This window comes from Impatiens glandulifera, chromosome 6 (assembly GCF_907164915.1).
Source record: "Impatiens glandulifera chromosome 6, dImpGla2.1, whole genome shotgun sequence".
NCBI lineage: Eukaryota > Viridiplantae > Streptophyta > Magnoliopsida > Ericales > Balsaminaceae > Impatiens > Impatiens glandulifera.
In genome coordinates this window covers 25419295-25426077 of record NC_061867.1, presented here as the reverse complement: position 1 = coordinate 25426077, position 6783 = coordinate 25419295, and positions in this window count along the sequence as shown.

Sequence of the window (6783 nt, the reverse complement as noted above, 5' to 3'; positions counted from 1 at the left end):
GCATCACCTTCTCTTTTTGTCGGCAAACTGTAAACGAGAAAGCAGTAAAAGTAATGGTAAGAGTACCTATGAAGGGAACTTATATAATATTATATATAGGGAAGAATGTCAATTTTAAACACCAAGTTGTAAGGAGATGTCAAATTTACTCATTAAGTATCAAAATTCTATTTATATATATTAACTTGTCAAAAAGTGTCAAATTTATTTAAAATAACGGAAAAGTTAAACGGAGTTAAAAAATTTTCCACATTTAATATCCACCTATTTTTTATTTATTTTTAATTTACATTAATTACTTTAATTTTTTTTGATACTTAATAAGTAAATTTGACACCTTCTTACAACTTGGTGTGTAAAAAATTGATATTCTTCCCATTATATATATATATATTTATTTCTTTTATTATTATTATTTTAAAAAAATTAACATTATTCCAGTACAAACCTCGGTAACAACATGAAATATTTCAAATATGTAACTTTCAATCTTGTAAGAACTTTTCTTATTTTTTAAACTATTTTTGTGATTTCTTATGGAGAAATGATGAAGAAAAATTATAAACAAGACAGCATCATTGAAGGAGTTAATGCCACTTCTTTGTTTACTAAAAAGGATAGCCAGCTAGTTTCCAATCCAAACTATAATTTATTTAAAACACTTGCAAAAAAAACATGTTACTTTTAAATAAAATGGCATATCAATTTATTATTTCAGGATAAGGGTGGCCAGGACAGTTGGGACGGCTTCAACTCCATCTTTAACTAACCTTATTCCAACTTCTTATTACAAATTTATTTTATATGTTTATTTATTTTAGGGCAAATTATGGCCCTCTAATTACTACGATCGCTCACTTTTGATTCTCAAATTATTTTTTAAAACAAATCGCTCTTTCAACTTTTAGATAGGTCAATAATGACCCTTTCGTCAACTTTTTGGTTAAATATAACTGTTTAAACTTAAAATAATTTTTTTTATATATTATTGTTGTAACGGGATGCGTGAGATGACGTAAACAATAAAAAACGACACATATTTTAACGTGGTTCACCAAGATAAAATTTGGCTACGTCCACCAGAAAGAGAATCTTATAGGAGATCAGAACAAAGATTACAACAGTACAAACTAGGGTTATGACACGATTTTATATAACACTCGATTCCTTGAAACCCTAACAGTTACAGAACTGGGACTGGAAACGATGCTCTCAAGAAAAATACTTCAACTTTCTGAAGTACCCGACTTCAACTTTAAATAATCTTCAACTAGGTCAACACAATATTTTGGCAATTAATCTCCAAAATATTATCACAATACTTTCCAAGTTATACTACCATAACAAAATATCACAAATTTCCTTTTGTTAATCTTACTTCCTTAAATCAAGATTACACACCAAAAATATATACTTTTCTTTTGTTCAATATTCTCTTTCCTTGCATCATCAATTCAAGACATCTCAACAAATCTCCACCTTGACTTGAATTCCCTCAAATGCCCCCAAATGCATTAATCAATGCCCAAATATTCTATCTCCTCTCTCTAATCTAGAATTGTCATAAGACAACTTAATAAATGCATTCGTCAATGCTAGATGGCCCAGATGTACTCGTCGGTGACGGATGGCCCAGAAGCACTCGCCGGTGCCGGATAACCTAGATGCACTCATCAGTGTCGGATGACCTAGATGCACTCATCGGTGTCGGATGGTCTAGATGCACTCGTCGATGCCAAATGACCCAGATGCACTCGTCGGTGCTGGATGTCCTAGATGCACTCGCCGGAAGTGGCCCATATGCATTAGTCAATTCAAGATGTGGTCCTAGACGCATTAGTCAATTATAGAGGTGGCCCAAATTTATTAGTCAATTCCAAGGATGGCCCAGACGCATTAATCAATGCTAAAGGTGGCCCAGATGCATTAGTCAATGCCAAGACTTACCTAGATGATATATCGTCTCTCTTTTCTCGATCTAGAGTTATCTCCAAGATAGTTTAACAGCTTCTTAGGTAACCCAAATCTCAAGTCTACTCAGTTAATCTCCACCTTGACTTGAATAACCCATTGTTGCAAACCATTCTAGCACAGACGCATTAATCAATGCTAGAGGTGGCCCAAATGTATTTGTCAATATTAGAGATGGCCCAAATACATTAGTCAATGTCAGATTTGGCCCAGATGCATTAGTCAATGTCAGAGATGGCCCAAATTAATCAGTCAATGTCTGATGTGACCCAGATACATTAGTCAATGCCAAAGATTACCTATATGTATTAGTCAATGCAAGAGATGACCCGAATGTATTAGTCAATGCCAGAGATGACCCAAATACATTAGTCAATGTCAAATGTGACCCAGATGAATTAGTCAATGCTAGAAATGGCCCAGATGCATTAGTAAATGCCAGAGATGGTCCAGATGCTTTAGTCAATGCCAGAGATGACCCAGATGTATTAGTCAATGCTAGAGATGGCCCAAATACATTAGTCAATGTTAGATGATTCCTAGATGTATTAGTCAATGCCAAAGATGGCCCAGATGCATTAGTCAATGTCAGAGATGGCCCAAATGAATTATTCAATGCTAGAGATGGCCCAGATGCATTAGTCAATGCTAGAGGTAGCCCGGATGCATTAGTCAATGTTAGTAGTGGCCCAAATGATCTAGCGCCTCTCTCTTCTAGATTTAGAGTTGTCTCCAAGACAACTTAACAACTCCTTTGTTAACCCAAATATTCAAGTCGACTTAGGAAATCTCCACCTTGACTTGAATACTCTTATTTTTGTAAATCATTGTGTAACTTCAGAACAGAATACAATTTCTTCGTAGGTGAATGGTTCTGACATATTCACCTACTCCATAATGGCAATCTCAGCAATTGTTCTACTCCTACCAATAACTTCAGCAAAAACCATTAGCCTTATCGTTTTATTAGAGCCTGTATCTTGATCTACCACATTATCTTCTCCTCCGGAATGACAATCTCAACGGTTGTTTCTGCTCCTATTGACAACTTCAGTGACCCCCATAAACCATGTTGTTTCAGTGAAGTTCGCATCTTCATCTGCCACATTATCTTCTCCTCCATGTTTATGCTCTTGTTGACAACTTCAGCTACCCTCATAAACCCTATTGTTTCAATGAAGCCCGCATCTTCATCTGCCACATTATCTTCTCCTCCAGATTGACAATCTCAACAGTTGTTCTGCTCCTGCCAATAACTTCAGCAACACCACAAGCCTTGTCATTTTGTAAAGCCCGCATCTTGATCTTCCATATTATCTTCTCCTCTAGAATGTCAATCTCAACAGTTGTTCTGCTCCTACCGGTAACTTCAGCAACCCCATAAACTCTATTATTTTAGTAGAGCCCGCATCTTGATTTTCCACATTATCATCTCTTCTAGAATGACAATCTCAACGATTGTTCTACTCCTACTTATAACTTCAGTAACCCTATAAGCGTTGTCATTTTAGTGGAGCCCCGCATATTGATATACCACATTATCTTCTCCTAAAGAATGATAATCTCAATGGTTATTTTTGTTCTTGTCGACAACTTTAGCGGCCCCCATAAGCCCTGTTGTTTCAGTAGAGCCCGCCTCTTGATTTTCCACATTGCCTTCTCCTCTTGTATGTGTCGTCTTGATTCTTATTACCACCATCTCAATTGAAAGAACAAACAATCGAATAACATAAAGCTCTAATACCAATTTGTTGTAAAGGGATGCGTGAGATGATGTAAGAAATAAAAAACGACATAGATTTTAACGTGGTTCACCAAGATAAACTTGGTTACGTCCACCAGATAGAGAGAATCTTATTAGGAGATAAAAATAGAGATTATAATAGTACAAACTAGGGTTATGACACGAGTTTATATAACAATCGGTCCCCCGAAACTCTAACGGTTAAAGAACTTGGACTGAAAACGATGCTCTCAAAGCAAAGACTTCAACTTTCTGAAGTACCTGACTGCACCTTTAAATAGTCTTCAACTAGCTCAACACAATATTTTGACAAATAATCTCCAAAATATTATCACAATACTTTCCTAGTTATATTATCATAACAAAATATCACATTTCCTTTTGTGTTAATCTTATTTCCTTAAATCAAGATTACACACCAAAAAGATATATTTTCATTTTGTTCAATATTCTCTTTTCTTGCATTATTAATTCAAGACATCTCGATAATTATCTTCAATTATTATTATATATATATAATAATAATATATATATATATTTATTAAATGCTTATATATATATATATATATATATATATTTTATTATTAATTTTTATATATTTTATCTATGTATAAAAGAGATTTAATGATTATATAAATATAAAAATTAATAATAAAATATATATATATATATATTATAATATTATATATATATATATAAGTATTTAATAATTATATATATATACAAATATAAAAAATAATAATTAAAGATAATATATACAAAAAATTATTTTAAGTTTAAACTGTTATATTTAACCAAAAAGTTAACGGAAGGGTCATTGGTGACATTTCTAAAACTTGGATGAGCGATTTGTTTTAAAAAATAGTTTGAGGGCCAAAAGTGAGGGATTATAATAATTAGTTAACCGTCCAGATAATTTGCCCTTTATTTTACAATCAAATTCTGAAAATTAGGTCAGGTGATCAAATTCTGGCCTCACCTTTAATTTATTATATTTTAAAATATAATTTATATCTATAAACTAATTCATAATTATATTATTTTAATTTTAAATATAATTTTATTAAAATAATTATTATTAATATTTTATTTTATACTAACAATATTTTCTAACATACAAATATTTATAATAATACATAAATTTTAATTAATACATAAATTTTAATTACTATACAAATAAGATTTATTTATATAAATAAAGTATAAAAAATTATATATAAAATAATATAAATCATATAATAATATTATTTATTTTAAAATAATTTGATATCTCTGCTCAAGAACCTAACAAATCTCCTAAAAATGATGTTGATGTAAGTTCTCTTAAACTTGATCCAACATTACTTATTCCGATATGGAAATATCCTTTTAATCAAAGGGATGAAATTAGACGAGCTTATATCAAGATGGGGTCATATTAACCTATTAAGGATGAGTACCCGCCGACCAAATTTGGAAATCAAAATCGACGGTTCCAAAGTCATTGGTTTAAGAAATTTACTTGGTTAGAATACTCTCCTTTGAAATATGTTGTTTTTTGTTTTCCATGTTTCTTGTTTGAACATAAGCAACCCCAAAAACCTACATTTAAAATAGATGGATTCAAAAATTGAAAGCGAGTTAATGATGATGATAGATGCTCTTTTGTTATGCATATAGGATGTAATATTTCACCACATAATAGGGCAGTTGAATATCTTGATAATGTAATGAATATCCTTGTCATATTGACAAAGCACTGAATGCATAGTCTTCAGATGAAAAATAAAATAACAGATTACGGCTTACAGTAACTATTGAAAGCACTCGGTGGCTCACTTTGCAAGCGTGTGCATGGAGAGGGCATGACGAGTCTCCATCTTCTAATAATCGTAGAAATTTTATTGAAAAAAAAACGGAGCATAGAAAGTTAAATTTGAGATGCAAGTTGGAGTCAGCCCTATGTAATTTTTCATCCTGACTCCGCCCCTGAAAACAATAATGTATTTTAGAAATTAGGGACAATTTTCGATAAGTGTTCAAACACCATAACATGTTAGTGATGAAAGCAGAGATGAAGATAACATAATGAAGTATAGTAAAACAAAATAATTTTATTCCTAATGAGTTAAACATGTGAGGCCCAAAAATTAGTTGATGGGCATCAGTTTATGAATCTTATTTATACGCGAGAGCGTATTAAACTTTAATTAAAATATTAATTTTTTAAATCAATTTTAATCAATTTTTTAGGCAAACCAATATTTTTAAATTTGTATTCAATAATCAAAATCTCATAACTTATTCTCTTCTCGAATCTCGTAAAAAAGACGAAAAATCAAAATGTTAATTATAATTAAAAAAATAATTTAAAAATAATTTTAAGAAATTAATTTTAATGAGTTGACTATTGATTTTTAGAGCCAACCCACAGTTTTTTTTTAAATCACGAAAATATTTTACGTATACAAACGTAATTTTTAAAGATTTTTTTTAGTTCGATGTTTGGTGACAGGTTTAACTTTGTCTCCCCATTTTAGCATGTTCTAATGACGTCATTCATCATGCCAATACCATTAGATAATTATATCATAATATAATATCTATTTATATATATCTCCTCTCTATATATTATATTATATCAGAATATAATATCTATTTATATATATATATATCTCCACCGTATATATTATATTATATCATAATATAATATCTATTTATATGGAATATATATAATATCAAATCTAAGAGATTTCATATTCGTCAATATGGAGATTGAAAATTGGACTTGAAAAAGAAGGTGGAGTACTAATTCGATGTTGCAAATTATAGAAGACAATTGATGCAACATGTAAAGGGTTTTCTGATTAAAGTAGGTGGCTTTAATGTTTTTTTGCAAGAGTATTTTTTTATATGTGTGTTTAAGGGCAGGATTTGGATTTGCATCAACCTTATGAGTAGGTTTTGATTGACAATCCCGGTAAGTGCTGGTGCGAAGTTGTCAAGTGGGTGTTGATGCCTCAAAGGTTCTACCAAGAATGATAATTTTTAAGGTATGAGTTGAGGGTGCATTAATCATATATATGATT